Source organism: Schistocerca serialis, chromosome 5 (genome assembly GCF_023864345.2).
Source record: "Schistocerca serialis cubense isolate TAMUIC-IGC-003099 chromosome 5, iqSchSeri2.2, whole genome shotgun sequence".
Lineage (NCBI taxonomy): Eukaryota > Metazoa > Arthropoda > Insecta > Orthoptera > Acrididae > Schistocerca > Schistocerca serialis.
Window position 1 is genome coordinate 285,444,235 of NC_064642.1, and position 23,003 is coordinate 285,467,237.

Genomic DNA, 23,003 nt, shown 5'->3' on the forward strand with positions numbered 1-23,003 from the left:
TATTGCTGACCAATATTGTTTTTATGTATACGCTAGATGTGCCAGCTCTCTCTTATTTTACAGTTTTATTTTACATATTCTGAAAATTTAATTTTCCAAGTCTATGCTGCTATGAAGGGCATGTTCAGTTAGAGTCTGCGGCTTTATTATTGCGGAACACGGCACGGCTACGCTGACACACATTAAACGTCATGGCTAGACGGTACAGTTTGCTTCCATAGTTTTCAGATAACGACGAATTTCATGTTGTCAAAATGTCGATAGAGCTGTTCCGTAGGATAGTGTGTATAGACGAGTGCGTGATTGAGAGCTTCTGATGCTGGAGCGGAAAGCCCGTCATTTCCGAGCTGTGGTACTGGATCCACGTCCTGCGTCACATACTACAGTGGCCAAGGCCAGCCCGTACACTCAGCACCACATCGAGATCTCACCAAATTTCAGGTAAGGCCATACCCACATTCGTGTTACATGCTCCCTTGTAGCAAAGTCTAGAGTCTCTCGCTGCTACAAACGAACCAAAAACTTTTGGCTCTTTGTACCTACCCGTACCTTCACTCACTGCAACATACGTAAATGTAACCTTTATACAGCACATGTCAAGCGTTTCGTAATTGAACAGATTCTCTTGACGTATGTTTTGTCAATACACATACAGTTTCACATATGATATTCAAAATAAGCATTACAGATCAACATCATTTGATTCAACCTGCTCATACGTAACCCTATATGTTGCTGACACGTGGGGTACATATATGGTACAATCTATACATATTCGCATCTAGATTCATTATAACATTTATAGCTTGTGCAGAAAACAACATTTAAATGCCACTGTATTTCGTCTAAGATTCCATTTTCGCCTTAGGATGAATATAAACAACATCTTACGCCAATCCTCTGACTATCCGAAGGCAGCTTGCCTCTTACAAATTTGTCAGTAGCACGTAACTCTCTCAATATTTGAGTTCATGCAAAAGTATTACCTTACATAGAACAAAAATAAATAATTTTTTTTTATTTTGATTTTTTTTAAATTTCAGGGTTGAAAGGACAGTATACATAAACGCAGTCTCATGATATGCACAAACCACTGTCCTCGCATTTCGTCTGACTCGTATGCCTGTAAGTCCAGATTGCTAATGAAAGAGAAGAAATTTTAATCACACGTTAACCTACGCAAGCAAACGTAGGTACGCTTACCTCCGCCTCTCTCAAGTCTACTAGGAATGCTTCTACTGATCTACAAGGAATGGTGACAGGGAACGGAAAGAAGTTTTTTTATCTCCTGCTGAAATCCATCGTCTACACGCAATAGAATGACTGAGTAAACGTTTTGTGCACTCTTCTTTGTATCTTTGTGAAACTACTTACCTAATGTTTGCTGAACTTATTGCAAAATTCTGACAATGCAGTGTCATATAAGTTATCAATATACTTGTTCGAAAGCACCTATAGTGAGTGTAATTCAGTGTACCTAACTTGTATCCATATCTTCAGGATACCATTCTTGTGTTTACAATATACTTAAATATGTCACTACGAAGGCTTTGTCGAGAAAATATTGTAGAAGAACATTCAGTATATCGTGACCCCGTGTAAATGCAACATGAATACTCATACTTGGCATTCATATCAGCAGCTTGCTCTTTTTAATATGCAGTCTCATCCATTTTGCGTTGGTAATACTAGACCTAAACTTCATTTAACAACATTATACCTATCTCTTCGTATGTACACACTCATTCACAGTGTCACAATCATGTCACACATGTTTCTACAAATATAATCACCCATATTGCGGTGTGACCCGTTTTATTTGGTACCAGTAACCTAAATTCTCCCTTCTGCCTTTACCAGTGCGTGTCCTTGCATTGCTACCTGGAAAAGAATCTTGGTAATAACTTATAAACTAAGAATGCAGTCGCACCATGGCTAACTGACGTATAATTTTTCTCCTCACACAACATCTTTTTACTTTAAGTATGTGGATGTGTAAATTCATCAGCTCCTTTTTAATTCTCAAAATCAATCTTTCTTTTATAAGATCGCAAACATTCAGAGCAAGTCCATCTGCAATTAATAATTATTGTTGCAGACGGGCACAACTTCATTATCTTTCGTAGTTTGTTCAGAATGTGATCATACCCCTGCAATTATTGTTTCTTGGGTTGTACATAGATACTTTTCTTATAGTGTTGTATTCATTATGTATATAACAACCGTGTAAATTTGTGTATACTGTAAATAGCAGTGTAGTGTGTAGATAGGTTTCTGTAGTTACTCATTCTTTCTTCCTCTGTAAATTTTCTTTCATTTAAACTTTCATACTGTATTAGTTTTATCCTTATAGTGTAGGCACCTTCATTCTAAAAGTAATTAACTTATTTTAAAACCTCCAGAGTATGGCTTATTTGGCACCTAGATGGCACGTTTGCTTTGCATCCGTGGGTGTGTTAGGACTGAACTGTTTCTGTGCATGTACTGAGGTTGCTAACCTATGTGTTAGCACCTACTAAAAGTGCGCATCCTCTCCCTCTCATAATGTTGCCTCACATGTTTAGATCTGAGGTGCATTATTACACTGTAACTGGGAAATGTATGTATTATAGAATGAATCAGCACCACTGAGATGGTGCTCGATTTTTGGGCTTCATATAGGCTTTTGGTTTTAACAGGATCTTAAATTACTATAGCTTACCTTGCTTCCATTTAAATACACATAAATAAATAAGACGAAAATTTTCTTTTAAAAACAAGCGAACAATTGTTAAATATATATTATATTGAAATATTTCACTTATTTATGTACAGTACTTCAAGTAAGGTTTGACCTTTGTCCAGTCCCGTTAGTATACAAATTCTCTTAGATCCTAGTGTGAATATAGTCTTGTCTTTTCCACTGGGTACTCTAATCTATGTGCACATGGATGTGGGGTTTTAGTAACTACAAATGGCCCAGTGCACAAAAGCTGCCATTTACGTTTTAGCTTCCCATATTTCATAGATTTAGTGTACTTTCATAGTAATACCTCTTGTCCTACTTGAAACTGTTAAGTGCGCCCTAATCTTTTGCCATAAGATTTTTTCCTCTGTTTAGCCTTTTCCTCCAGATTAATCAAAGTCTGGCGTTTCTTTTCTTCAAGTGACATCTCTCCCCTGGGTATTCTGGACAATGTTTTTTCCCCTCAACGATTTCTCTCCTTTTAAACATCTATTGAGTGGGTGTAAAGGCGGTTGAAGTGTGTGATAAGGTGTTAATGATTTGTTGGAATGGTGAGACAAACTCACCACATTTCGTGTGCTTCTGGGGTGTATAGGTGCCTTTAAACATGTTAAATTTTTGAATTTCTTTCTGTTGGGCTTACTTCGGGGTAAAATCTGGATACTAATATATATGTTCTATATTGTTCGTGTTATTAAATTCCTTCCATCTATCGCCTACGAAGTACGATGCATTGTCTATGAAAAATATCTGGATAGATTTCTGTAGTTACTCATTCTTTCTTCCTCTGCATCTTCTCAGAAGATAATCTTCTATAATCGTCCTAATAATGGAACCTGCGGTCACAGACCACACTGCGTACAACTTAACATATTTTGTGAGAACATAATACAAGTCAGTAACATATATGACACGCTCCTGCCCTTGAGGATAGGGTCCGGCAGCATCCAAGGACACTAATTCTAAAGATTTTGCGGCCACTGTTGCGTGTAGTTGAAGCTACTTGGACTTGTCTGAGTGCTTCGTCTTTTGGCAAGTAATGCACTCCAAATTATTTGGAGAACCCTTATCTACAAGTTGGGAAAATAGCAGTTCGTATTTACGTTGTTGGTGCATTTGGAAACCCCATAGTGACCTCATTCATAGTGAATGTACAAAATGAAATCATCTATGTAACTTCCTGGTGTGCGCACACACCACTGTTTTTAATTCGGTGTATGGTGATGCAACAGGACTCCCTTGTATGTAGTATAGAATTAATTCAAATTCTCGTCGTTATTTTCAGACAGTTTCGACCTCGCCTTTCTCCATTGCAGGTATCCCTCTTGCAACTGCTCCAGACTCTTACAATTCTTTACTTAATATGATTGTTTTCTTTTGTCCTGCACGATTAGAATCAAAATTTCAGAATTCTGTTCTGCGAATTCTAAGAATTCATCGAGCCCTTGAGACAACCTTGACAAGGCGTCTGCGATTATGTTTCGTTTATCCTTGATGTAAACGATTTAAAAACTGAACTCCTGTAAGTAGGGTAACTTACGATGTAATAATTTGCATGTGGACAGAAAAGAAAGTGCTTGTTGCTCACAGTAGTCTTTGGTGTGCTACCCCCACAAGTAGTATTCAAATTCCGTAAATGCTCATTAGCCCTGAGAGCCTTGAGCTCTGTCTCGGAAAATGATCGCTCAAATTCAAAAAGTGTTCGACTAGGAAAACTGATTATCTTAGGTATCGGTTCCCCATCAGCTTCAGTGATCTGAAATGCACATGCTCCTAGTCCCTGTGAAGATACATCTATACTCAAGCAAAAAGTCTGTGATATTTCAGAGTGGTATCGTACGTTTGCACGTAGTAGGGCTTCTTTCATTTTGTCGAAGTTTGCTTATCACTGATTGGCCCTTATCCATGGACTGTTTTTCCTTAAAAGATTTAGCAATGCGTCGCTATTCAATAACTGATCTGGAATGAGTTTCCTTAAAAATGAAACCAAACCCATATATGCCTCAAGTTGTTTTTTATTCTGTTGCATTGGGAAGTGATCGATGACATCAAAATTTCCTGGATCAGGTAGTGTACTCTGTGGTGAGGTAATTTGACCCAGGAATCTCACCTTTTCTTATTCAAACTCCGACTTCATTAAATTAGCTGTGATCCCACATTCCGTAAACTGGTATGATATCCGTGCCAGAAGCTTCCCAATTTGTTCCCAAGTGGGAGCAGCTATTAACCGGTCATCAAAATAGGGAATGACTCTACTGTGGAGTTGGTGTCGCAGAACTTTGTCCAGTGAGGAAATGAAAACACCCACGCTCACGTTGAAGCCGGAGGGCCAAACACAAAATTCGTAGGTCCTGCGACCCCCCCCCCCCCTTCCCGACCACACCCACACCCACACATGAACAAAGGCTGTGTACTTCTACTATCTAACATGTAATGCTATTTGTCAATTCGACACTTTTAAATCTCTTATAGTGAGGTATTTACCATCTTGAAATTTCAGTAACTATTATCCAAGGCTGCCAGGGTGTGTCCTGACAGGAACAATGATTGTTAATATTTTGGGCGTCAAGTAGAAGACTGACGCTACCGTTGGGCTTTTCGGCAGCTAAAATAGGGCTACAATTTTGCAATAGGAGGGTTGTATGATCTTCCAATTTACCATTCTTTCCATTTCTTTTCTCACAGTTTCTATTTTTGCTCAAGGAATTGGACATGGAGAAAAGGAGAATGTCTCTTACTGGTAAAAGGCAGTTTTATACTCGTTACCGTTTATTACCCTGCGGCGCCTTCTAAACACTTTTGCATACCGAAGTATTACTCCTTGTAATTCCTCCTTTTAATCCTCTAACAAACAAAGAGATTCAGTTATCTTGGTTCGGACTGTCTCTGGATTAACGTCGCCTTCAGACAGCTGCTGACCCTTTTGTGTGTCAGGAAACATTACGTAATCTGATATCAGTACTCAGTTTGAGTAAGTTTTGAGTTGTGGTGGTTTTAAGTAAATTTACTGATAACCTCTGTTCGTTGTTTGTAATAAACATTTTCCTTGCACTGTGTCAGTCTGTAATTTGTATTGTCTAAAGGTATACATTCTAATAAGACAGTTTTTCCACTGCCAGAAAGATACGCTTCAGGGAAAAATTGCTCGTGGTGATGGGTAATAACGCCTGAAGTTTAACTTGATCCCCGTTGCGGGCAGAATACTAACATTCTTCACTGGAAAAGTTGGTATATAACTTCGTCTCTGCAGCTCGTTAAGCATGTGATTTTTACATTTATATATGGACCCTTGTCAAGCACCACAGGTACATATAGATCACATATCCAGGCATTTATTACAGCTTGCACTGACTCCTCAAAGTTGCTTACATCTTACTGACGCAGTTCTTCTTTCGTATCTACCCCTTGGACATGTCTGAGAAAGTAATTTGTAATAAATTACATGCCCCTACTCCTTTTACTGGCCTGCGAATGGGTGCTTATTGCCATCTGTTCAAGTTTTCCTGATTGGTTTGTAGGTTAGCCTCCTCGTTGTGAGGAGCTTCAACTACATGCACGTTGTGGGTTTGACCTCCCCAGTTCGTGTCCTTTATGGCCCTGGAATTAAATTCTCCTGACCTTGACACACACTAGATACATAATCGTTATAAGGTCGATTGTAACTGCCGGGTGGAGGACTACCGGATGGTCTATTTATGATCGTTTCCTGCCAATTACTGTATTGATTATTTCACCTGCTACAGATGCGTTGTGAAGTTGATGGCCACAGACCCTCTGTTCGGTGTAAGCCGGTCTACTGTAATTCTGTTTGTGATATCCTTTGAAACCTTGTCTGTGCTTTTGGTTTCCCCCATTGTTATAATTATTTCTCGTAATATTGTTGTTGAATGGGGCATACGGGTGCCAACTGTGTTGGTTATTGATGCAATTCTCATTCCGCTGTTGACTGTTTTGCAGAGGGGCACACTGCTTATTAATGTTCTGTGGTTGCTACGGCCCGTGTTTGTGTATCAGGTCAACAGAGCCAAATACGTATAAGAAACTCTCTATGTCATTTTTTGGTGTATTGATCAGCTTTACTCTGATATGGACGGGCATGACACTTTTCTATAGTGTCAGTGAGTCTATTTGGGAAACTGGGTTTGTCCAATACCTGGTTTTGTTTAAGTGTCTTTCGAAATACATTCTCAGTACGTCATGTTTACTCCTAAGTGGTGATAGGTTCAAAACGTAGCGACGTAGCCTCTCTTGGACTGCTGTGGACCAATGTTTGTCCAAGTAAACCCGTTCAAATTGCTTATAGGTATGGCATCTCTCATCCGTATCTGTTGCACACAATAAAATATCTCTCTGTGTGTACCCCACAAAGGACCGGATCTTCTGTGCTTCTGTCCAGTTGCGGGCTAACACGTTGCAAAAAGCTCTGAAAACCACTACGGAATTCGTTTCTCTTACACTCTGTTGAAAAAATCGGAAATTATTGATGAAGGAGCAGACCCTCGCCCGCTAATAAAGTAAAAAAGGCCGGCCGAAGTGGCCGTGCGGTTAAAGGCGCTGCAGTCTGGAACCGCAAGACCGCTACGGTCGCAGGTTCGAATCCTGCCTCGGGCATGGATGTTTGTGATGTCCTTAGGTTAGTTAGGTTTAACTAGTTCTAAGTTCTAGGGGACTAATGACCTCAGCAGTTGAGTCCCATAGTGCTCAGAGCCATTTGAACCAAAGTAAAAAAAACATACGGTATTGTATGTTGCCGCCGTGGCATTGTTCGGATGCACATGATTGGATACGTTAGCGCAACTGGCAGTGCCTGTAGCATTTTGTAGTTCCTTTCGTCTCCGTCTGAAGAGCTAGTAGCAAATGGTTGGTAAATATTACCGCTATCTATAGCGCCCGACTGCACCTGGTTTCTATCTCTTGGCGTCTTTCTTGTGACATCCTCAACATTAATTAGACTGCTCTGCAACTTCACTTCCGCTGCCTTCAGCCTAGTTCAGCCCTAGCAATCAATTCGTCTTCCTTTTCCTCTACCACCTCTTCAACTGCTTCGACACAGGTCTTAAAAAAAAGCCATCAAATGTTTGCTCTTGTTCATTTTTAAAATCACTGCGCTGAGGGGTTAACTCCAGTCGTATACACGATTCCATCAGTGGCCGACATCTATGAACTGGTCTTCACAGACTAAGTGTAACAACGATGTTGTGGCTCCAACTATCAAATGTAGTTGAGGTCTAAGTTATTCAGATAGTACAGAATCCTAAGCTCAGTTTTTTGAAATAATGAGTAATGGTGAGAAATTAATATTTCAGTGTTGTGCAGCAGTGACCTACTTTTCCATGGCATATTTAAACAACATATAGAACTGAGGGAAGTCAGAGCGATTTGTTTTGTGAAGCTCATAGAGTCACGACTTATTTCTGGTTCCAGTTATTTCTGGGCGCATAACGTAAAGGTACCATAATCACCAGGAAACAAGTGGTATTACGTGTCAGAAAGCTTGCTTACCACAGCGCTAAAACGAGCATTTTGAAACGCAAGAAAAGAGACGCAAAATACCCCTCTAACACAAGTGAAAAAGCCTGAACTACATGCAGTCTCGCAGGGCACCTGACACTTATTCGCCGCAGTGAACTGGAAATGTCTGGTTTTAGATCAAGTGAGTCTGTTACACCTAGATCTATATAAACCTATATAAACCGCAATGATGCTGTTATTGTAACTGGGGAAGCTTAGCACCAATAACACTGAAACGTATCGGAATGTACATCACATGTGGACACTACTCATAGCGGCATACGTTGTTGTGGTCTTCTCTCCGAGATTGGTACTGACGCAACCTTCCTCGCTAGCCTGCCCTGTGAGATCCTCTCTGTCTCTACGGAACTGCCGCAACCCACACCCATTTGATCCAGCTAATTGTATTCAAGCTATGGTCTTCACCTACAATTCTTTTAGTCAGTTCGAATCAGTGGCTGCTAATTATTTACTCTACCCACCCCAAGAATTTTCACCATTCTCTTGCAGCACCACATTTCAAAAACTTCTGTTCTCTTCTTGATTGACCTGGTTACCATGGACGTTCATTTTCGTGCGACGTTACTCTAGAGTCTTTCCAGTATTGAAATATTTGATGTTAACGAATTTCTCTTTTACGAAATGCTTTTCTTGCTATTGTCAGTCAACATTTTAGATCCTCTTTAATTTGACCATCTTTAGTTTATTTGATGCTCAAATAACAGAACTTATGTTATACCGCCTGAAAAAAGTGAAGCAAGCAAAAAATGAGGACGAAACATCATGAAACATCATGAGTTGAGAGTAAATCAGATGTTATTCCAATGCTTAACAAATCAAGCCTTACACAGAAAGTGGCAGTATTAGCCCACATATCAATACGTCGCAACCCCTCTTGCCTCTGTGCGTTTACTGATTCGGTGGAGAAGGGTGTCTGTATGTAACACATGTAACCTCTCCCGAGGCTAGCTGTCCCAAAACCACTGTAACTGGTCTTTGGTCTGGTTACTGGTATGTGGACGGAGTTGACATCTCAGCTGGTCCCAAGCATGTTCTATCGGGGACAGATCTCAGGATCTTGCTGACCACAGGAGTACCCCATCATGATTGAGACACATGTTATGTTTGGCTAGCAATACCCCTGTGAAAAATGGAACGACGGGATTGTTAAGTGAGAGGCAAATGAAGATGCAGCATGTCCGTGACGTACAGTTGTTGTTGTGGTCCTCAGTCCAGAGACTGGTTTGATGCAGCTCTCCATGCTACTCTATCCCCTGCAAGCTTCTTCATCTCCCAGTACCTACTGTAACCTATATCCTCTTGAATCTGTTTAGTGTGTACATCTCTTGGTCTCCCTCTACGATTTTTACCTTCCGTGCTACCCTCCAACACTAAATTGGTGATACCTTGATGCCTCAGAATATGCCCTACTGTAACGACAACTGTACATATAATAATTTTTTTTATGAATTTAGATAAATTAATGTAAGCAATGTTTTGAACTTATGTTTCGGTTCGTATCGTTATGTTAAAGAGACTGCGAGCAACTTTTGAAATGAATATTATTATTTATGTTAGATTTCAAATAATGTGGTAATAAAAGGAAAGTGTATTTAATGTTAAAACTATTGTAAGATGTGAAAATTGTAATTTATACACTTGGTCCATACGTAGGTAATGCATTAGGATATGTGTAGTAGAAAACCTGTGGTGAATACCCTACCTGTAGGGGAGCGGGAAAAGGTGGAGGCAGGCGAGGCGGGAAAACGCACACTGGCGCGGTTCGGCACAACGGGCACAGTATTACGGTCGGAGGCGAGCAACAGTCGGAAGTACACGTACTGTACCGAGGAGGCTACCCAGGAAAAGTGGATTCCATTGAGCCTCGGATGAACCGATTCCGACGACCACTTGGCATGGCTATATTCTGAGGCACTAAATTGGAAAGATTACGACGCTAAGAAGATGGAAAGTGCCGATGTTGTGTGAGCCTTAGCCGTGCTTGTATGTGTGCCGCGCTGCCCGCTATCTCGCTGCCCGCCAACCGCCGCACCGACTTGCACAGGTCAAACATTTGTTTCATCTTTAGAAGTGTATCTGTGTGGACCAGTGTCGAAACTGTTTCTAACTGTTCAATAATAACGTGACTTTTACCAGAATTGCTTTAGCCATGACTTATCCTGATCACTGACCTAGACAGGATCCTTACCTCGTATTGTGCAACCCGAGTATCCTGAACTGAAAGTTTAAGGTTAGTGTTAACGAAAATTATCAGCAGATTAATCTATGCTATAAAGAAGTTTAAAAATTTCTATGTGTTATTGCAAATGTTGAGAAAGAACAAAAGTGTGACTAAATTGGAAGAGAGTTTTTGTTGGATTGAGTTAGCGATGTTATTTAATTAATCTGAGACAGAAATAATGACAGTTAAATAATTCAGAAGTGAGACAAAAGAGTAGTTATCCAGAGATTGATAATTTTGTGTGTTAATTTGCTTTCAGTACTTAATAGTTTCAGTATAACGACCATCACAGTTTCAGGGCTCCCCCCCCCTTCTCTTGTCCATTCTTTCAAACCTTGAAATGTGTTGATCAGATTTGACCAGTAAAGCTAAATTATATATTAATCCTAAGTGTATTAGTGTTTTTCCATCCTTAATAGTGACATAGTGTGTGTACTTTCGAGATTGCTAATGCTAGGGCAATCTATGCCCGATTTCAGTCTGATCAATATACAAAATGTAGTTCGTAGTAATCATTGCTGTGTGGTGTTGTGTAAATGTAGTTCATCCAAATTAGTACAGTGGATTTTTCCGGTTTCAAACTTTGCCATATAACGCTTCATTACTACGAGTTACTATGCTTGTACATGCACCCACTTGTACAAGGAAAAACTCACTCATTGCCTAAGTAGGCTGGCGACCGAATTATTAATTATAGTTAGCATCTACTGTGTGCACTTCTTGTCTATGCTAAAGGGTAATTATACTTTACATTTGCTTGACGCATCACTGTAGTTATTGGCTGAATATAAGTCCGATCTTGCTTCTATTAGGTACACGCGGTCAACTAATGTACTAAAATCCTTGTTTATAAGGTGAAGCCCGTGAACTTATTACAGTACAGGCTTTATGGAGATAACGTACGTCCGAACAGGACGGTAGTGTTACAAGTGGCTTCCCGGTAACAGGACATCCAGCTGTTGTCGGTTACAAATTAATGTAAAGATCGAACAGTGGATGTTCAGTGGCACGAATAGCAATAAAGGTCAGTAAAATAAACTGCAGTGGGAGTCAAGTATAATAGTGTGGTGTAGTTGGCATTTAGTATGGACAGAAACGTAGACGGGGTAGGTACGCCAAGCGAAATGGAGAATGCGGCTGGCAGTAGCTGGAGTTTACGCGGCCAGATAACAGATGGCGTTAGCGAAAGACAGTTGGCGTACATACAATACCACGAACATGTCAATGAACAGATTGAAAGGTTGAGATCGCCTCGGGCACAGCAAGGAATAAAACAGGAAGTAGAAGGTGATTTTGTAGATGATAGTGGGTACGTGAACGAATCCACTGACATATTTGATTCTCCACAGATAAAGAAAGAACCGAAAGAAACTTTTGAAGTAGGATCGGAACACACCGATTCCGTAGAACAAAACAGTGTGAAAATTTTAAACATGAACGATTTATTTGAACAATTAACCAAACAAATTGCAGGACAGAATGAGCAGCTTAAAGCACACGTTGATGAGCAACTCAAAATACAGAGAAGTCAGCTCAAAATACAGAATGAACAGCTTGAAACACACGTTGACGAGCAACTCAAAACACAGAATGAACAGCTTAAAACACACGTTGACGAGCAACTCAAAACACAGAATGAACAGCTTAAAACACACGTTGACGAGCAACTCAAAACACAGGTGGATCAAATTAAAGCACAGGTTGAAGGACAGGGAATTAAAATTAGTAAACAAATAGAACAGGTAGAACAAAAAGTGGGTAATTTAAGTTCTGTGGTAAATACACTGAAACTTGAAATTGATACCATTAACAAAAATATGGATACTATGCAGGAGGAAATTGGAAACATTAATAGTAGATTCGATGTTGAAATTCTCAACATCCAAGAGAAAGTAGAACCTCTGGTTGAAACTAAGGTAGACGAAAAAGTTTTCGGTCTCAAAACTGAGATCGTAAACGAATGTCAACACGGGATATCGCAATTGAAAAAGGTAGTTTTAGACACTGAAAGGGATTTAAGTAAAAAAGTATCCGGATGTGTTCAAAATTGTGAACAAAATACTACGAAAATTCAAGGCAGAATTTTCGATCTGGAGAGCAAAATTAAAGATAGGCCTGGTGTTGTCTGTAATGGCACACCAATTACGAAGCTGTTAGAAGGCGAGGAACGCTTCGATCCAGCCAAGAAACATAACGGGTGGCATCCGTTAGATTTTATTAAAAATTGCGAGAGAGTATTTCTTGAGCACTTGTCAGATCAGGAAAAGATAAACGTTGTAATTAGCGCCTTAGCGGGTGATGCTAAGCGCTGGGGAATAAATTTAAATACCGAACGAATGACGTTCGAAGAATTTAGGCAAAGATTTATGGAAGAATATTGGTCTGAACAAAAGCAGGACCATTTATGGCGGGAGTTTATCATGGCCAAACAGCATGATAACCGGGGTAGAAATTCTTTGAAAGATTTCTGTGAGTATTGGTACCGAAAATTGACACACTTAAGAGGTAGAAGATCAGATTCGGAAATTATCTGGGAGCTATATAAAAAGCTTCCGGAGGATTCAAAGAGGTATGTAGGAAGCAATCATCGTAGCTTCCAAGCATTTCTAGAAAGGGTCGAAGACGAAGACCATTTGCGCGCAAGTCGTGCCAATTATCAAAACTTTGGTAACCATAATAACCGACACAATAACGAACGAAATGACGGCGATGGATTTCGCGTCAATATAATACAGAGAGGAAGAGGCAGAGGAAGAGGCAGAGGAAATAATCCAGGTCGCGGTAGAGGGTATACCGCGCAAAATAATAACGACACGGGAAACTAATTTCCGCGAACGTTGCGGGCCAAACGGAAGCGGACAATACATACCGGACCCGATTTAAGAAAAGATACCGTACCGACCGTAATGTAATGAGACAGGCTAGGGTCGGACATGGAACGCCGCAAAGTGTTGTGGGGAAACAAGCGTCAGGTGCGAGCCAGAGTGAGTCATCTCTGCCGCACAGAGCACTACATGTTAACAGGCGAGTGGAGCATCAGAGGGCAACGGCCCAGCCTAGCAGAACATCTGTTCGGGAAGAAGCCACTATCAATATGGCAGCAGTAGGTACGAACGTAGCCGTAAGAGCTGAGGAAAATTTTACGAGTGATAATTCCGTGGCAAAGGAAACAATAAATGAAACTGTGAATACACAGAGAGGTGCGGTTAGCAGAGTTTGCGATAAGATAAAAGGCGATAATGAATTAGCAGAAGTAACTGATTGGCATGTGCAGATCGACGATCTGTACAAGGGCCTAAAGCAATGTGAGTGGGAGGATTTTAAAAGGGAGTATGAGGCGAAGAAATTAGTTGATGGAAAGAGAGATAGTAGGGACGTCCATAAAGTGACGTGGCCCAAATTTGAAGAGGGGAGAATAAATAGCGCCGCGCAAAGTACGCGTGCTGCCGATAGGAGGAAGGTTAATGATAGGAAGGATTTGGAGGATGAAATCCTCAGCATTGACGAAGAAATAACTTCTGCTAATAGTCCGCCAATAGTACAAGCTGCTACCGAGAGGCACCGTGGAGAAGGGGTAGATGATTACCTGAAAATAATTAAAGTCCACGAGAATTACACCGAATATGAAGTCACAATGGATGTGAATAAAGCTGATGATGAGGCCGTTTTGCCGAAAGAGGAGATTGAATTGAAATCCAAGCCTGACAACAATACAGAGGAAGAACTTAGTGCCTGTCTCAGAAAAGCTTTTATGTTAGAACCTGAAAGCGATCCGGAATGGTCGGATTCCGACGATAGTTCGGATGATGAAAGATACGCAAATACAGACGAAAATGAATGTACTAACGCTCCCTATTGTGCAAAAGTAGCGTACTTAAGTGAATCTGATGTTGAGGAAGAGAGTAGTGATGACTCTAGTGAAGATGAATTTTCAGGTGTAAAGGAAAATGAATATACTTTTACTGAAAGAGGGTACGAGAAAATCAGTGAAAAGAATAGGGATGCAGTTAATTGCGGTATTGTACCTAATGATGAAGAAACTTCAAAGCAAAATCCAGACGTTGATACCAGACAAAGAAAGAAAGAACCCCCGGACGACTTAGGGCTTATTTCGCGAAGAGTTCAGGTAATTAATGACTTTGAACTCCCGGAACCATAGAAACCGCCAGATATATGTGAAGTGAATGTTAAAAGCATATCTTGGGACGATGTTATTGTCTACCCGGATTTGCTCAAGGAAGACCACGGTAATGAATAACATTCGATGGTTAAACAAACTATAATACCAATTGAAATTTATAACGTGGAATTGCAAGTACTTCTTGATACTGGGTCTCAGATAAGTGCAATTTCTCAGTCATTTTTCGAACATATTTGTGATAGGCCTGGGCTAGTAATTATGTCAGTGACAGGTGTAAAAATTGTTGGTGCAACTGGTAAGGCTAGTAAGCCAGTAAAGAACCAGATTTTGGTTGAATTTAGTATAAAAGGACAAAACTTTGAACACGATTTTTTGGTTGTGCCAGACTTGAGTACTGAAATGATTTTGGGGATAGATTGGTTGGATAAAGAAAAGGTTATTATTGATTGTAGCCAGGGAGTGATCAAAATAAATAGTACATTTAGGAATTTGGAATTAAATTTTGAGGAAAGTGGGAAAGTGTTTGATTCAGAAATCGATTCTTTGTTGTTGGAGATCGACCAAGGGAATGATGGGTTGACAAACAATTACGAGGTGTACCATGTCCAGAGAATATTAAATGAGAGTGACGATCAGGGGCAGGAATTTAAGGGAATGGTGGAAAATTTAGAGGGAATATCTCCCGAACAGAAAGCAGAATTGCTTGAAATTTTAGATAGTAACCGCCCCGTATTTTCGGACAAACCTGGCCTAGTTAAGAATTTTGAATACCAGATTGAGACCATAGAGCATAAACCTTTCTTCGTAAGACCGTTTTCGATACCCATATCAAAGAGGCAGGCTGTTGAAGTGGAAATAGATAAAATGATAGAGTGGGGGGTAATCGAACGAAGCAGCAGCGAGTATAATAGTCCCCTTATCATAGTGAACAAAAGGGATGGGGGAGTGAGAGTAGTTATCGACGCCAGGACTTTGAACAAAATTGTAAAGAAGGAAATAGACAGACTTGAAAATCTGGACGAAATTCTCCAAAAATTTTATAACGTGAAGTATTTAACCAGTCTGGATATGACAGCTGGATACTGGCAAATCCCATTAAGTAAAGAATCCCGTAAATATACCGCTTTTCTATTTGCCGGGAAATGCTATCATTATAAAGTAGTGCCGTTTGGGCTTAGTACTTCTGTGGCAGTATTTATTAGGGCACTGGACTTTGTGTTAGGGAGAGAACTGAGTTCCCGGCTAACCATTTATGTAGACGATTTACTGATTGCTACAGAAGCATGGCAAGAGCATTGCGAGTTATTGCGGAAAGTTTTTGTTGCTCTACAAGCAGGGGGCATGACACTTAAGTGGAAGAAATGTGAATTTGTGAAATCGGAAATAAAGTGTCTGGGGCACATTATTACTACAAACGGCATTGGCAAGGATCCGGGAAAGTTAAGTGCAATATCACGATGTCCAGCTCCTAGAAATAGAAAACAGTTGAAAGCCTTTTTAGGTTTATGTGGGTTCTATAGAAAGTTCGTCAAGGGGCAAGTTTTTAATAGTCCTCATCTGAATAGTTTACTTAAGAAAAATAGTGCTTTTGTGTGGACTGAAGGGTGCATGAGAGATTTTGAAAAATTGAAAAACGAACTTTTGAATGACAATATTTTGCATCACCCCATACTATCAGAACCTTTCCATATGAGTACTGACAGCAGTGCTTATGGAATCGGTATAGAAGTTTTCCAAGAAATCTGTGAAGGAAAAAAAATCGAACACAGGACTATCGCATTTGCAAGTAGAACTCTAACAAAATACGAGAGGAACTACACTATTTCGGAAAAGGAAGCTTTAGCCATGGTAGGCTAACTCGTTGGGCTTTGTACCTACAACAATTTGATTACGATATTTGCTATGTTAAAGGTACTGAGAATTATGTGGCAGATGCTTTATCTCGATTGCCTAATGGTATGAGTGAAGTGCCAAATGAAAATGGTGAAGAGGGTACTTTTCAGATAAGGTATATGAAAGAGGTTTCAGGAAAGAGGAAAATTGAGCAGATATGTAAAAATATGAGATACCATCAGAATGAGGATTCTACCTGGAAATCAGTGAAGGTAAATTTTGACAGTGTACAGTATCCTCAAATTAAGAAATATTACAAAATTTATAAAGGCATTTTATATAGGAGGAAAGATTTAGTTACTGAGGAATGGAGGGTATGTTGGCCAAACCAGTTTGACACTGATGTCATAGATTATTTTCATTTAGCATTAGGGCATAGTGGGCCGAAGAAATGTTTGGATAAATTGAATAATGTAGTAGGGATTACTGGTAGTATAAGTAAGAAGGTAAAGGAACGAATTAAATCATGTGATGTCTGTCAAAAGGCCAAAGTGCCGAACAAAACTAGTAGGGGACCAATGCAAAGTACGTTGCCTGAAGACACTCTAGACTTATTATCGGTAGATTTATGTGGTCCCCTCCCAAAGACTTCGGGAAATTGTGCATATATTTTGGTGATATTGGAAGTATTTTCAAAATTTGTGAAATTATACCCCTTGAAAAAAGCAACAGCAAAAGCTGTATTTAATAGGATGGTCGAATACTTCAGGACCATCGGGAAACCCAAAGCAGTACTATCTGACAATGGACCCCAGTTCATATCCAAAATTTGGAAAGAAGGAATGGAGAGAAATGATGTGGAGGTTAAATATATCTCAGCTTATCATCCTGCTAGCAACCCGGTTGAAAGGCACATGCGAGAAATTGGGAGATTGTGTGGAACATACTGCAGTCACAATCATAGAGCCTGGGGCAGGTTTATATCGGATTTTGAGAATGTCATGAACACATTACATCATGAAACTACAGGATTTCCACCGGAAGAAATTTTGTTAGGCAGAAGTAGTAAAAGTTTAATTGAAGAAAAACTAGAGTTTCCACATTGTACAAGTTTGGGATTGGATCAAAAGAAAGAATTGGTGATAAAAAGGGTAAAGCAAAAAGCTGAATTTAGATCTAAAAGACACAATAAAAATTTAAAAGTTTCAAAATTTAAAATTGGAGATTATGTTCTTTTAAAAACCCACGAAAAGTCTAGTGAACTAAACCATGAAATTTCAAAATTTAAATATATTTATAATGGACCATATATAATACAGAATATTCCACACGACAATGCTTACTACCTGATCTACCCAAAATCCAAAAGACCTTTAGGTGTAAGAAATATTGTGGACCTGAAACTGTATGTTCCTAGGAATGAGTAAATGTGCTGTATCTTATGCTGAACCCAAGTTATTCTAAATGTATCTAATCTTTGTAAATGTCTGTATACCCTTGAAAGTGTGCTGATGTAGTTATGTGAGTTTCAGATTACCAATTGTACTGTAACTGTAAAAATGTATGGAGAAAAGGACTGAAAAGAAAGGATAAATGCTATCAGCCAGATAAAAGATGGGACTGTCAAAAATGAAAATGGGCAGTGTATGAACCATAATATGAAGGACTGCCAAATACTAATGAGGGCAGATAAATAATCGATGGAAATTTGTAAATGTGATCCAGGAGATATGACAATATGAAGTGAAAAGGACTGCCCAAATCCGCATAATAGGCAGCAAATATGTGTAGTTAATTTTCTGAATATATGTGTGTGTGTTTGTTTAGTAAAGAAGAAAATGGACTGCTATTCAAAGCAAGCAGCGACAAATTATCTTATAGTGTATACAAAATATGCAATTGTTTTTGCAGTTAAATGTTTGTATTCCAGAATTTTAAATTATTTCTTTGAGAAATTTAGAAAAAATGATTAAATTGCTATTTTAGTGAGGTTATGATGGGAAGTTGGATTGTGCAAAAGGCACTTGAGTAAATGGCAAGTAATTATTCTTGATGTGTTAAAAAAGTGTAAACCTATATACAATCAGTAAAAGGAAATATGTAGTATAAATCTTTTTGGACAATTAAGTAAAGATTCAGAACCACTGTATAATTGTAAGATTTAGTGTTCCCATAAAATTTGGACTTAAGAAAATTTTCTGGAAACAGGGGCATGTGTAACGACAACTGTACATATAATAATTTTTTTTTATGAATTTAGATAAATTAATGTAAGCAATGTTTTGAACTTATGTTTCGGTTCGTATCGTTATGTTAAAGAGACTGTGAGCAACTTTTGAAATGAATATTATTATTTATGTTAGATTTCAAATAATGTGGTAATAAAAGGAAAGTGTATTTAATGTTAAAACTATTGTAAGATGTGAAAATTGTAATTTATACACTTGGTCCATACGTAGGTAATGCATTAGGATATGTGTAGTAGAAAACCTGTGGTGAATACCCTACCTGTAGGGGAGCGGGAAAAGGTGGAGGCAGGCGAGGCGGGAAAACGCACACTGGCGCGGTTCGGCACAACGGGCACAGTATTACGGTCGGAGGCGAGCAACAGTCGGAAGTACACGTACTGTACCGAGGAGGCTACCCAGGAAAAGTGGATTCCATTGAGCCTCGGATGAACCGATTCCGACGACTACTTGGCATGGCTATATTCTGAGGCACTAAATTGGAAAGATTACGACGCTAAGAAGATGGAAAGTGCCGACATAGTGTGAGCCTTGGCCGAGCTTGTATGTGTGCCGCGCTGCCCGCTATCTCGCTGCCCGCCATCCGCCGCACCGACTTGCACAGGTCAAACATTTGTTTCATCTTTAGAAGTGTATCTGTGTGGACCAGTGTCGAAAATGTTTCTGACTGTTCAATAATAACGTGACTTTTACCAGAATTGCTTTAGCCATGACTTATCCTGATCACTGACCTAGACAGGATCCTTACCTCGTATTGTGCAACCCGAGTATCCTGAACTGAAAGTTTAAGGTTAGTGTTAACGAAAATTATCAGCAGATTAATCTATGCTATAAAGAAGTTTAAAAATTTCTATGTGTTATTGCAAATGTTGAGAAAGAACAAAAGTGTGACTAAATTGGAAGAGAGTTTTTGTTGGATTGAGTTAGCGATGTTATTTAATTAATCTGAGACAGAAATAATGACAGTTAAATAATTCAGAAGTGAGACAAAAGAGTAGTTATCCAGAGATTGATAATTTTGTGTGTTAATTTGCTTTCAGTACTTAATAGTTTCAGTATAACGACCATCACAGTTTCAGGGCTCCCCCCCCCTTCTCTTGTCCATTCTTTCAAACCTTGAAATGTGTTGATCAGATTTGACCAGTAAAGCTAAATTATATATTAATCCTAAGTGTATTAGTGTTTTTCCATCCTTAATAGTGACATAGTGTGTGTACTTTCGAGATTGCTAATGCTAGGGCAATCTATGCCCGATTTCAGTCTGATCAATATACAAAATGTAGTTCGTAGTAATCATTGCTGTGTGGTGTTGTGTAAATGTAGTTCATCCAAATTAGTACAGTGGATTTTTCCGGTTTCAAACTTTGCCATATAACGCTTCATTACTACGAGTTACTATGCTTGTACATGCACCCACTTGTACAAGGAAAAACTCACTCATTGCCTAAGTAGGCTGGCGACCGAATTATTAATTATAGTTAGCATCTACTGTGTGCACTTCTTGTCTATGCTAAAGGGTAATTATACTTTACATTTGCTTGACGCATCACTGTAGTTATTGGCTGAATATAAGTCCGATCTTGCTTCTATTAGGTACACGCGGTCAACTAATGTACTAAAATCCTTGTTTATAAGGTGAAGCCCGTGAACTTATTACAGTACAGGCTTTATGGAGATAACGTACGTCCGAGCAGGGCGGTAGCGTTACACTACCAAACGATCCCTTCTTCGAGTCGAGTTGTGCCAAAAATTTCTTTTCTCCCCAATTCTATTCAATACCTCCTCATTAGTTATGTGATCTACCCATCTAAACTTCATCATTCTTCTGTAGCACCACATTTCGAAAGCTTCTATTCTCTTCTTGTCTAAACCATTTATAGTCTACGTTTCACTTCCATACATGGCTACACTCCATACAAATACTTTCAGAAAAGACTTCCTGACACTTAAATCTATATTCCATGCTAACAAATTTCTCTTCTTCAGAAACGCTTTCCTTACCATTGCCACTCTACATTTTATATCCTCTTTACTTCGACCATCATCAGTTATTTTGCTCCCCAAATAGAAAAACTCATTTACTACTTTAAACGTCTCATTTCCTAATCTAATTCCCTCAGCATCGCCCAATTTAAGTCGACTACATTCCATTATCCTCGTTTTGCTTTTGCTGATGTTCATCTTATATACTCCTTTCAAGACACTGTCCATTCCGTTCAGCTGCTCTTCCAGGTCCTTTGCTGTCTCTGACAGAATTAGAGTGTCATCGGCGAACCTCAAAGTTTTTATTTCTTCTCCATGGATTTTAATTCCTACTCCGAATTTTTCTTTTGTTTACTGTAGTTCTTGCTCAATATACAGATTGAATAACGTCGGGGATAGGCTACAAACTTGTCTCACTCCCTTCCCAACCCCTGCTTCCCTTTCATGCCCCTCGACTCTGGTAACTGCCATCTGGTTTCTGTACAAATTGTAAATAGCCTTTCGCTCCCTGTGTTTTATCCCTGCCACCTTCAGAATTTGAAAGAGAGTATTACAGTCAACATTGTGCAAGCTTTCTCTAAGTCTACAAATGCTAGATACGTATGTTTGCCTTTTCTTAATCTATTTCCTAAGATAAGTCGTAGGGTCAGTATTGCCTCACGTGATCCAACATTTCTACGGAATACAAACTGATTTTACCCGAGGTCAGCTTCTACCAATTTTTCCATTCGTCTGTAAAGAATTTGTGTTAGCATTTTGCAGCCGTGGCTTATTAAACTGATAGTTCGGTAATTTTCACGTCTGTCAACACTTTCTTTCTTTGGGACTGGAATTATTATATTCTTCTTGAAATCTGAGGATATTTCGTGTATCTCATAGAGCTTGCTCACCAGATGGTAGAGTTTTGTCATGGCTGGCTCTCCAAAGGCTATCAGTAGTTCTGATGGAATGTTGTCTACTTTCGGGGCCTTGTTTCGACTTAGGTCTTTCAGTGCTCTGTCAAACTCTTCATGCAGTATCATATCTCCCATTTCGTCTTCATCTATATCCTCTTCCATTTCCATAATATTGTCCTCAGGAACATCACCCTTGTATAGACCCTCTATATACTCCTCCCACCTTTCTGCTTTCCCTTCTTTGCTTAGCACTGGGTTTCCATCTGAGCTCTTGATATTAATGAAAGTCGTTCTCTTTTCCTGTAGGCAATATCTATCATGCCCCTAGTAATATACGCCTCTATATCCTTGCATTTGTCCTCTAGCCATCCCTGCTTAGCCATTTTGCACTTCCTGTCGATCTCACTTTTGAGACGTTTGTATTCCTTTTTGCCTGCTTCATTTACTGCATTTTTGTGTTTTCTCCTTTCATCAATTAAATTCAATATCTCTTCTGTTACCCAAGGATTTCTATTAGCCCTCGTCTTTTTACCTACTTGATCCTCAGCTGCCTTCACTATTTCATCTCTTAAAGCTACCCATTCTTCTTCTACTGTATTTCTTTCCCTCATTCTTGTTAATCGTTCCCTAATGCTCTCTCTGAAAGTCTCTACAACCTCTGGTTCCTTCAGTTTATTCAGGTCCCATCTCCTTAATTTCCCACCTTTTTGCAATTTCTTCAATTTTAATCTACAGTTCATAACAAATAGATTGTGGTCGAAGTCCACATGTGCCCCTGGAAATGTCTTACAATTTAAAACCTGGTTCCTAAATCTCTGCCTTACCATTATATAATCTATCATAAACCTGTCAGTATCTCCAGGCTTTGTCCATGTAGACAACCTTCTTTTATGATTCTTGAACCAAGTGTTAGATATGATTAAGCTATGCTCTGTGCAAAATTCTACCAGGCGGCTTCCTTGTTTCATTCCTTACCCCCATTCCATATTCGCCTACTACGTTTCCTTCTCTTCCTTTTTCTAATACCGAATTCCAGTCACCTACCACTATTAAATTTTGGTCTCCCTTCACTATCTGAATAATTTCTTTTATCTTATCGTACATTTCTTCAATATCTTCGTCATCTGCGGAGCTAGTTGGAATATAAACTTGTACTACTGTGGTAGGCATGGGCTTCATATCTATCTTTGCCATAATAATGCGTTCACTATGCTGTTTGTAGTAGCTTACCCTCATTCTAATTTTTTTTATTCATTGTTAAACCTATTCCTTCGTTACCCCTATTTGATTTTGTATTTATAACCCTGTATTCAACTGACCAGAAGTCTTGTTCCTCCTGCCACCGACCTTCACTAATTCCCACTATATCTAACTTTAACCTATCGATTTCCCTTTTTAAAATTTCTAACCTACCTGCCCGATTAAG